Genomic DNA, 12,257 nt, shown 5'->3' with positions numbered 1-12,257 from the left:
AGTGAAAGGCGTATGGTAACCCTCGGGAGAAATGATTACCACACCAACACCATTGCCCAATGCATTAGAAGACCCATCGAAAACCATAGTCCATCGGGATCCTAGTTCGGGTCCTTCATCCGGTCCAGGTTCTTCATAATCAGTAACAAGCATGACATCCTCATCTGGGAACTCAAAATTCATAGATTGGTAATCATCCACTGCTTGATGAGCCAAATGATCGGCTAGCACGCTTCCTTTGATTGCTTTCTGGGTAGTATACTGGATGTCGTACTCTGTTAGAATCATCTGCCATCTTGCTATTCTTCCGGAGAGAGCAGGTTTCTCGAATATGTATTTGATGGGATCCATCTTAGAAATCAACAAAGTGGTATGATTCAACATATACTGTCTTAGTCGGCGAGTAGCCCAGGCCAAAGCACAGCAAGTTCTCTCGAGCAGTGAGTATCTTGTTTCACAGTCGGTAAACTTTTTGCTAAGGTAGTATATGGCATGCTCTTTTCAACCAGACTCGTCATGTTGCCCCAACACACACCCCATTGAATTTTCTAACACGGTCAAATACATGATTAGAGGTCTTCCTTCAACTGGTGGCATCAGAATTGGAGGTTCTTGAAGATACTTCTTGATTTTGTCAAAAGCTTCTTGACATTCCTCATTCCATATCATCTCTTGATTTTTCCTCAGTAGCTTGAAGAGGGGTTTGCAGGTGGCGGTCAAATGGGAGATGAATCGGGCAATGTAATTCAAGCGTCCCAAGAAACCTCTGACTTCTTTATCTGTACTGGGAACTGGCATTTCTTGAATAGCTCTCACCTTGGCCGGGTCAACCTCAATCCCTTTACCACTGACAATAAAGCCCAAGAGTTTGCCGGATCTTACTCCAAAGGTGCATTTGTTCGGGTTCAACCTCAACTTGTATTTCTTCAACCTCTCGAATAGTTTGTATAAATGATCGAGATGCTCTCCCTCAGTATGAGATCTGGCTATCATGTCATCCACATACACTTCTATTTCATGATGGATCATATCATGGAACAAAACCACCATAGCACGCTGGTATGTTGCCCCTGCATTCTTTAAACCAAATGGCATTACTTTATAACAGAACGTGCCCCATTGCGTTACAAACGTAGTTTTCTCCATGTCCTCAGGCGCCATCTTAATCTGGTTATAACCTGAGAATCCATCCATGAATGAGAATACCTTGTGTTGAGCGGTGTTATCTACCAGAACATCAATGTGCGGGAGTGGAAAGTCATCCTTGGGACTCGCTTTATTCAGGTCTCGGTAATCTACACACATTCGCACCTTACCATCCTTCTTTGGCACTGGTACCACATTAGCAACCCATTGAGGATAAGAAGTGACAGCCAGAAAACCTGCATCAAATTGTTTCATCACCTCGGCTTTGATTTTCTCAGACATTTCAGGACGCATGCGACGAACCTTTTGCTTAACAGGACGACAATCTTCCCTCGTTGGCAGTCGATGCACTACTATATCGGTATCCAGTCCTGGCATGTCTTCATAAGACCAAGCAAAAATCTCTACATAGTCATGCAACATCTGAATCAACCTTCTCTTGACACTGTTTTCCAAGCCTGCTCCTATTTTTACTTCTTTCTTGTCTACTTCAGTACCCAGATTTACAGTCTCAACTGACTCCTCGTGTGACTGTATAGTCCTTTCTTCCTGCAGTAACAGTCTGGCAAGTTCTCCAGGTACTTCACAATCCTCCTCACTTCCATCCTCGGCTTGGTAGATCGGATTTTCAAAGTCATAATGAACAGTAGTAGAACTATTGTCCACAGGATCCAGAGTGGGTATGGATCTGCAATTCGTTACGTGAGTGTGTGTAAGAAAACATAGCTCGTTTGGAAGATGACAGAAAAGATAAAGAGCGCAATATTTGAATGCAAAAAGTCCATTGATTTATTGAATATGAATATGCTTATGAAAATGACAAAACCCTTAACAAATTAGCTATTGTGCCCCGGGCATAGACACAACGCTTGGAGAAGTTCAATTGTAAAAACAAAAATTTGCAACACCAAAATAGACAATAACAATTACTCCTGACTAAAGGAAATCGGGATAGTGTCTTCAGCCTTCCAATTATTGAGTCCGTCGCCAATTGTTGGGAAAATCCAGCTATCCAGGTCGCAATCGCTGTCAGCGTCTTCTACAGCATTAATTTGACTCTTGGCTACCTTCTCAGAGCTAAACCCCAGGCCAAATTTGTCAGACTTGTACGGTACGTCGATCAGTTGACCCCAGCCAGTACAGCCACCATCTTCAACCACAGCTTGAGCGTCCTTCAGGGAAATCATAGCAGGAGGAGTCCAAATAACCTTGGGCACACCGGAAGTTGGCTTAAGGACAGGATTGGTCGGAGGAACTACTTCAAATGACTGACAAGGAGTCTCAATGAATTCACCATCCATCTCGACGTATCTGAAGGTATGCACACTACTGATAATGTACTCTTCTTCTCCACACACGGTGACAATTTTGCCCTTTGTGGGATACCTCAACTTTTGATGGAGAGACGAGGCTACAGCGCCTGCCCCATGAATCCAAGGGCGTCCCAGTAAGCAGGAATAGGCAGGACGAATGTTCATTACATGGAAGGTAGTGTTGAAGACTTGAGGTCCTATCTTGATAGGAAGGACTACTTCGCCATGGACAACACTCTTCGCACCATCGTAAGCACGTACCACAATGTCACTAGGTTTCAGTTCAATGCTTTTACAATCCAGCTTATCCAGCACAGCTGTCGGTAGCACATTCAAGGAAGAGCCATTATCGATCAACACATGAGACAAAGTGATTCCCCTACACTCAATGGAGATATGCAGGGCTTTATTGTGATTCTTTCCTGCTGGTGTCAGATCAGCGTCGGAAAAGCCTAGGCCATTGTCAACAGCCAAGTGAGCAACATAATGTTCGAACTGATCGACGGATGTTTCCTGAGGCACATGAGCAGTCTTCAAGAATTTTATCAATGCATTGGCATGAGATTCAGAAGATAACAGCAAGGATAACATCGAGATCTTAGACGGGGTATGCCCCAACTGTTCTACAACATCAAAATCACTCTTGCGAATGATTTTCAGCACTTCTTCCATTTCTTGTTCGGCAACATCTTCGGGAGTAACTTCGACCGGTGTCTCTGACTGAGAAGGATTGACTGGTTCCTTTCCTCGAGTTTCAAGGACAGGAGGTGAGATTTCTGGAGAGAATATCCTTCCGCTTCGAGTAATTTTACTAGTCCCAACAATGCCACTAGTATTAGCAGCATTATCCACTTGCTTCACACCATGGACGTAAACATCACCGCCATAATTCCACGGAATAGCTTTGCTTGAGGAATACGGGATCGGGCCAGGTGCAGTGATGATGAGGGGAGCAACCCTGGGCTCGGCAGTAATCTTCACAGGCGCCCTGGTAGCGGTAATCTTCACTGGCATTTTGGACCTAGCAATCACAGATATTTCTTCAATAGGGTTTTCCGCCTTAGGCATCCTTTCGAAGAGAACTGTACGATCATCCATCAGCCGTTGAATACCACTCTTCAAATCCCAACAATCATCTGGTTGGAGCATGCAGAGATTCCAATCTTCAGCACAACCTGGAAATAAACCAGCTTGCAATAAATTCCTCTTTATGATCGGGAGAGGAGATGTTAAGTCCGCCACATTGGAAATGTGAGAGTCGTCATCCATAGCATTAACAGTCTTGTCATGGTTAGGCATAGGAGCAGTGATGACATTAGGAGTCTCCGGAGGCTCAAACTCAATTTCTCCAGCTTCGATCATATCCTGAATCTTATTCTTCAATGACCAGCAATCGTTTGTATCATGCCCGGGGCTATCGGAGTGATATGCACACCTGGCATTAGGGTTATAACGAGAAGAAGTAGTGTTGGGATTCGTAGGAGGATCTCTGATGGTGATCAAATTTGCCTTTAGCATTCCCTGCAGTGCCTGTGCCAAGGTCATATTGATCCTGGTGAACTGCCTTCTTGGCTTGTCTTGTTTGGGCTGGAAGTTTTGAGATGGTGGTGCTGCAATCGTAACTGCTCCAATGTCGTGGTCACGGTTTTTCTGGTTACGACCCTTTTGACCGTACACAGCATTTGATTCGTTCCTCCCCTGATAGGACCTTTTGGTGCTTGCAGAGGTAGCCGCCTGTATCTTTCCACTTCGGATGCCGCTTTCAACACGTTCACCTGTTAATATAAGTTCAGTGAAACCTGATGAAGAACTTCCCAGTAAATGGCTGTAGAATGGGCCGGTCAGTGTGCCCATGAACATATCCACCAATTCTCTGTCAGTCATAGGGGGTTTGACTCTGCCAGCCAAATCTCTCCACTTCTGAGCATATTCTTTAAAGCTTTCTTTAGATCCCATAGTCATATTCTGCAACTGTAGCCGAGTAGGCGCTAATTCAGAATTGTACTGGTACTGCTTATAGAAAGCCGTTGCTAAATCAGTCCAGGTGCGGATGTCAGAGCTCTCGAGCTGATAATACCATTCCAATTGAGTGCCAGACAGACTTTCTTGGAAGAAATGGATCCACAGTTTCTTATCAGTGGTATGCGGCTGAATCTTTCTCACATAAGCCCTTAGATGCATCTGAGGACAGGATGCACCATCGTACTTAGTGAAAGTGGGGATTTTGAATTTGCGGGGAATGGTCACGTCGGAGACCAGACCTAAACTTTCGAAATCTAGACCAGGCGCCTTCTGACCCTCCATGGCTAGCATGCGTTCCTCCAGCAACTTGTACTTATCATCTCTCGGAGAGTACTGTTCATTTTCATAGTTCTCATCGTCATCCTCAGGGTTGGAGAAATCAGCATTTTCTTCCTCTGAGTCATTCTCCGCCCCCTCTTCTGGACCATTCGGGATTCCAAACTTGACTCCTGCGGCCTGTCCTTTACGCCTTCTTCCCGGGTTAATGAAACTCACAGCTTTCTTATCTTTCTTCTTTTCGAGCAAAAAAGCCTTCAGTTCCTCCTGCCCCTTGGATAAGCTTAGCATCATCTCCTTGAATTGAGCATTCTGAGTTTGGAGATCTTTGACAGTTTGTTCGAGATCCATTTTTCTGTTTGCAATGAAGACCGTGAGAACATTGAACTTGTAGAATACCTGTTATGCAGTGTTATGTTATGCTATGCAATGTATGAAATGTTTTCAAGGACTTTTGGAATTTAACTTTGCGTAAATCACCAACAAGAGAGAAATGTTTATTGCTAATTTCTTTGATCAATGTTCATTACAAAAGGAATAATAATAAAAATACAATGAAAGCTCAAGTCTCCCAGGGGCGGCTTCTTTTTGGGCGAAGATACGCATTGAGTCTTCGTTCCTCATTAAGCTGACTGGTAAGTTCTAACACTTTCTTCCTTTCTGCGACGAACTGAGCCTCGAAAGTATCCCTTTCTTCTCTCAACTGGATCCAGGATCTCTTTAGTTCCTCAACGTTGGTAGGCATATCTGGATAAGGAATGATCTGAGGAGCACCTCCTTCAGCTTCAGGTTCGACAATCTGAGGTCCGATTGCAAGATATGGCATGACAAGTTCACGAGCTCTGGCGCGTACCCATCTGAGATAAGGTTCCATAGGAATGGAATTTTTCTGTCCTAAAGTACTTCTTTTCACCATGCCCCAAGCTCGTACAAACCTTTGGCGAAGACCTTGGGAATCGTTGTCATAGTCAAACACAGTGCCTTCGATGATCATTTCATGTGGACCATCTCTTTGAGCACAACCAAACTGTCGCAGAGCTAAAGCAGGATTATAAGTAATACCTCCTCTTATTCCTAGGAGTGGTACATTAGGGAACTCGCCACAACGGTCAATGATGGTAACATTTTCCTTGAACTGAGGACACCAACAGATGTCTGGGTGGGAGAGCGACATTATCCTTTGAGACCATTTCAAATTCTGCTCGTTCTTCAAGACTGATTGAGGAAGGTGCGAAATAAACCACCTAGACAACAAAGGTATGCAGCACATGAGAGTCCTTTGCCTTTTCATAGTACGAGTGTGAAGGGAATGCAAAATGTCTCCTAGCAAGGTAGGTACAGGGTTATGAGTGAGAAATATCTTAATAGCATTCATGTCTATGAATTGGTCTGGATTAGGGAATAACACCAAGCCATAGATTAGCAATGCCAGGATGTCTTCAAAAGCACGGACATTCATAACTTTTAAGAATTCTTGGGCCTTATTTGTCAGGAATTTGGCAAGTAAACCCTTAACTCCACTCCTTGTTACCCAATTAGCTTCAATGTCGGACTTCGTCATGTGTAAAGCTGCGGCAACTTCTTCAGACTTCGGAACCTTTTCTAAACCACTGAACGGTAGTTGCTCAAGGATAGGTATGCCAAGCAGTCCGGAGAATTCTTCCAATGTGGGTACCAACTGATAATCTGGGAATATGAAGCAATGATGTTTAGGGTCGAAGAACTGGAATAAAACTCTCATCATATCATCTTTGAACCCAGTGGTAACTAAATTGAGAAGAGAACCATGTCTCTTGATGAACTGCGCATGATCGGGAAGTTCTGACACTAAATCCTTGAGTTGAGGAGAGATTGCTACAAGATTAATCCGGATGGTCTTCCTGGGAGCCATAGCTTTACAAAACAGAGCAAAGTTAAATCCCTAAGTCCTTGAAATGGTTAGTACAATGTTATGATGTCATGATGTTATGATGTTATGAGGTTAAATAAATAACAAGCACAAACAAGTCACACAACCATCATTCCTAAGTTTTGAGGCTTGCATGAGTTCCATAGGTAAGTACCCTCCCCACTGAAGTTTGGTTGGTTCAATCTGTCCTAGAATAGTAACCGGGTTCTAAAAGGATCTCCAATCATTGACCTTCCTTCAAGTCCACTTCAGTGCAACACCAAGTGGTTGACCGAAGCTTCCCTAAAGTCCAATCTCAAGGAGTGTAGTATCGAGTCTCAACCAACCCCAGTCGGAACCGAAGTCAGTTATCTCACTACTTTCTAATGGCCAGGACGAGTCAATTAGGGTTCTAAAGGTCTGGTTAATGCTTTAATGACACCACGCGGAAGCCAAATTTTTCCTCAAGTAACATGAGGAACATCAGGACAACCAAAGTGTCACATTAACCGTAGCCATCATTTTAACCATTCCAGTATACGCCGGATAGTCGCGATGATCTATTGCTACTTACCTAAGGTACACTAGATCCGGGTGTAGGACCTTTCACTCAAAAATACCCAAGCAATCCCTTAAAAGTAAATCAGACAATTTGGAATAAGTGATCTTGTTTTTAAGGTAACCTCTCTTTTTAAAGTACTCCCCAGCAGAGTCGCCAGTTCTGTCATACGGTGAACTGACTTGGGGTGTTTTGCTTTTTATCGCAATGTCGCGGATAGCAAGAGTCGCCACCGACTTTTCTTTTATCCAATAAGGAAAGGTGGAAAAGAACAGGAAAGACCTCAAAAGATTTTGGGTTCGGGAGGTACATTATACAAAGGGAAGGTGTTAGCACCCTTTGTATCCATGGTTATCCATGGGCTCTTAATTGCTGGATCACTTATATTTTTGTCTGAAAAGTGTTGGTGAATTGTTTAAAAATGTTTCGAAAAGAGAGTTTAACTTTGTAATGATTCTCGTATGAATGTATACAAAGTATTTATCTCGTTTGATTTTGGAAAACAGTTTAGAAAAATATAACTTGGTAATGATTCTAGTATGAATGTATACCAAGTGGTGATTTTCTAGGACTTGCAAAGTGTGAGGGTGGAAAATGTTTTAGGTTATGATCCAGTAATTGAGAGTTATACCTTCCTAAGGTCGTTATGGGCCTTTCCTATCCTTGTGAGGGTAAAATTGTCCTTACTATTGAGAAGTAAGTAGTTTTATCCTTTGGATGTAAAAGGGTCATCGTAGGGTCATCGATAGGTCATTGAAGGCAACAGTTGTAAGGATACCTTAGCATTCGAAGGGACGATCATCATTTAACCGTAGGCTACACCGAAGGGTCATCGAGGGACAAAATCATATATTCGAAGGCAACATCCGAGGGACTATGATTTATTTTAAAGGGACATGATGATTTAATCGAGGGGTCTTTGCTAAGGGTATCCCCACATTCGCGGGACATGACCGTAATACCGTAATATCGTAAGGCAAAAGAGAGGTCCAAGATCACATATTTAAAGGTCATATTTTAAAGCCCATTAGGTGATTAGGATGAATCTCCACATTAAAATCAATACATTAAAATTAATACATTAAAATTAATACATTAAAATTAATTAAGCAATTTAGGGTGGATCTTCATAAGGGTATCCCACAAATAAAGTGGAAGGCCTAAACAACACTCTTTTCCTGGGATATGTGAGCCTTTACAAAATTCAGCAAACGGGTTAGAATACCAATCAGGATGCAATCAAGAGTTGCACCAAAGCAGTAATAGTATCAGGTAAACAGAGCATGGTTATGATAAAACAGGTCAGATGGGCAAAGATCAAAACAGAGCGAAAAAAACAACGGCATCCATTACAACAATTCAAGGTATCCAGGCATAATTAAGTCCACATGCAAAACCTCAAATATATTTATGAATTCAATTATGGCATCACATGTGAATTCGGAACATAAAGCGGCGATAGTAACGCAAACCTGTTTGCAATTGAATTGCAACCTTGAATTAGCCGATCGGATCGAATTGAGCGGTGCCGCCGGCTTTTCCTTCAGGGTTTCCTTTAGGGTTACTCGGAATAAGTTAAATAGTAGTCCTGAACACTCCACCACAAGCCGGTAGGATTTGTTCTTGAATTCTTCAACTAAACAACAAATTAAAAGGAAAGAAATAAACTAGATCCTAACGTAAGGTTAGATCCGGTGAAAAGGTACACAATAGTTTCCGTTGTAGAAACTATTGTGCGAAAAGAATTAACTAAATGCTAAAAAGGAAATAGGGAATTGCAAGGGAAATAGTGTAGAACCCGTAAAACACAATGCCTAAGCTGCTGGAAAAGAAAAAATGCAAAAGCGAAAACGGCAAAGGAAAAAATGTGAAAAAGCTTCCCCCCGCGGCCCCTTTAGGTTTTCAAAGTGGCTATTTATATTGGTGTCATTAAGTAACTGCCTGCTGCCAAAAGGTCTTCAACGTGGCTAATTGCATGGCGTGGATATAGGGCCCAACACTCCTCAACGTCTCTTCAAGTCTCTGAGGCGTTACTTGCGCCCAAAAAGTAGGGGGATGGTGTGACGTTCGTCACACCATGTGTGACGTTCGTCACAAGGCTGTTTTGCGTGACGCTCGTCACGCCCTCTGTGACGTCCGTCACAGGCACAGCATTTGTGTCTTGCGCTTTGGGCTGGGCTTTGGCATTTGGTTCTTTTTCTCTCCTTTTTGCACCTCTTTTCCTCCATTTTTACTTGTGCTTCCAAATAATCCACCTGAGACAAATAGGAAGAAAATACCGCGTAATATCTAACAACATAAAGTGAACTGAAATAAATAATGATAAAATTTAATTGAATTAAGTCCTAAAATATAATTTCATGTTATCACTAGGCGAGCGTGTAGCGAACAGGCCAGTTTGGGTCATTCGTGAGCTGGGCCTTCGTTCCCTTAAGATCAGTGTCATAAAAAGGAGTCGGAGTGCCCTGAAAAAAAATGTCTTGAAATATTAATGGGCAAATTTTGGGGTATGACAAAACGGAAGACTTCCCGAACTGCTTTCTGACTAGACAACCTTCACAGAGTTTGTCGGGAATCTCAAGACTTGGTATACCAATTACCATTTCTTGAGTGATTAGTTGATTGAGGGACCTAAAGTTCATATGGCCAAACCTCAGATGCCACAATCAACTATTCTTGTGGTCAAAAACTGTTTTCATACATTGTAACGTAGTCGAACTGATCATTTCTTAAATGTTCTATTCTTCGACAGAGGAGATTTTGAGACCAAGTTATTTTAGATGTCGAAAATTTCTAAGGCTCCATCTTTCATAACCACTGAGAACCCTTTTTCGACAAGTTGTCCAACACTTAGCAGATTTCACTTCATTCTAAGGACATAGAGTACATCTTTGATCAAGGCTTTCGCTCGATTACTCCTTTGAATAACTATGTTGCCAGTACCCTCAACTTGCAACGAGCTACTATCAACAAGTTTGACCTTTCTCTTCTTCGATTGTTGAAATCTACTAACCATACATGGTCATCTGTAACTACAACCATAACCATCATATCATCTTAATCATCTGAATCTTGACGTGCATGGTTCTCTCCTTTGTCCTTTCCTTTTGTCAATCCATTGTCTTTCATGTACCAACAATGCTTGGCCAAGTGACCCCACTTTTCATAATTATAGCATTGCACACCTTTTTTCTCTTCTTTGTCTTTCTGATAGGAATTTCCTTCTTCTCTTTTCGAGGATTCAGAAGCTCTATCGTCGACCTTATTTTTGTGAGGATTTGACCAAGACTTCATGCCCTGAATCTTGTCAATTTTGCCTTTGAACTTGTTGGAACCACCATTTTTCCTCCATGAATGAGCATGTGGTGCTTGTATCAAGTCTTGAACTTCTTTCCTTTTGAAAATCTTAATCTCATGCGCCTCCAACGAACCAACCAAATCTTTCAATTTCAGGGTTTCAAGATTGTTGGATTCTTGAATAGTTACGATAACGTGATCAAAATGAGATATCAACGTACACATTACTTTTTCAACTATCATCTTATCAATTAGGGTTTCACCACAACCTTTCATGAGATGGACACATTTCTGCACCTTCGACGCATAGCCTGCAATCTTTTCATCTCCTCCCATCGACAACAATTCATATTGTCGTTGCAAAGTTTGTAACTTGAAAAACTTGACTTTCTCGCATCCTTCATAGTACTTGACAAGAGTATCCCATGCCTCATTTGCCAATTCAGCATGAGTGATTCTGTCGAAATTAGTCGCGTCAACCGCCGACTGGATGTAAAACGCCGTCTTACAATTCCTTTTCTTGGCATCCTTGTAAACGATTATTTGTGCGTCGGTTACATCTTCACCAACCACAAGAACACCATTAGTAACCACTTCTAAGGCTTCATGAAAGCCAAATAGAGATTACATTTATTTTCTCCATCAAAGTCAATTCTTGTTGTTAAGAGTTGGAAGGGAGTTTGGTAAATTTTTGTTACCATTCATCTTTGCAATGATTGATCAACAATAACCCATGATCCCGGAAATATGATCTCTGATGTGTGATTCTTGAAAACACGATCAAGAATCTAACCAGAGCTCTAGATACCAACTTGTTGGTGCTTGAGGCACTTTTAGTGAGGAAAGAAAAAGAGAATAAGGAAATAAGGATTGTATTATTGAATTGAATTATAAAACTAATTACAAAGTGTTAAAGCTACACGAATTATCCCCGAGCGTATCACACGCTCAAAGATACAACAGAGTCGCCATCAAACTTTATTTATTCTCGAAGGAAAGGGAAAACATAGATAAAACCCGGGGGAAATAGAAATGGGTAAGGAAGTCGGTTATGAAAGGGGAAGGTATCAGCACCCCTAACATCCATGGTACTCCATGGGAACCGTTTTGAATGATCTTTATAAGAATAGGTGTTATTATCTGAATATTACTCGCGAAAGGGGGAAACGGGGTTAATAGATAACTGTGCTCGCCAAGGATTTGGGCCCTCGTGCCTACGTATCCTCATTCGTGCAATGAGGAAATTAGAGCTTCGTAGTTCATGGAACTAGGACGAATGCATTAGTTGTTTTCAGTGGACAGCATTAACGTTAGCGTTCTACGGTCGACTTGCTTATATGCTAGAGCATGGGAGTTTTAAGCATTTGTCTATTTGCGGTAGAATGGATGAACTCGGATCGCACTCTAGCAGTTAAACATTGATTGATCGCTCATGGAGGCTTAAGCGTTGTTCACGGTAGAACGGAAATAACACGTCCTTTCTGAAAAAGTTTTGAATTGAAAATGAAGCCCAAAGGCAAAACTGAGTTTGATGAGGTGAGTTTGATTTTATTCTGAAATGAGAGTCAGGATTCGAATCGTACTAAAGTCTATGAATGGAGATGAATACAGTGAGCAACTGGCTCATTTGTCCCGCACCCAAAGATATTCAGAATGGGGGTAGGAATTCTCCAGTCTCATTCCTTCTTCATTGCTTAAGGCTCGTGTCGTACAATCCTAATCGTAGGGTTAATTGTTCTTGAATTCATTCACAAAA

Source organism: Lathyrus oleraceus, chromosome 4 (genome assembly GCF_024323335.1).
Source record: "Lathyrus oleraceus cultivar Zhongwan6 chromosome 4, CAAS_Psat_ZW6_1.0, whole genome shotgun sequence".
Taxonomy (NCBI): domain Eukaryota; kingdom Viridiplantae; phylum Streptophyta; class Magnoliopsida; order Fabales; family Fabaceae; genus Lathyrus; species Lathyrus oleraceus.
Note: the sequence above shows the minus strand (reverse complement) of the source record.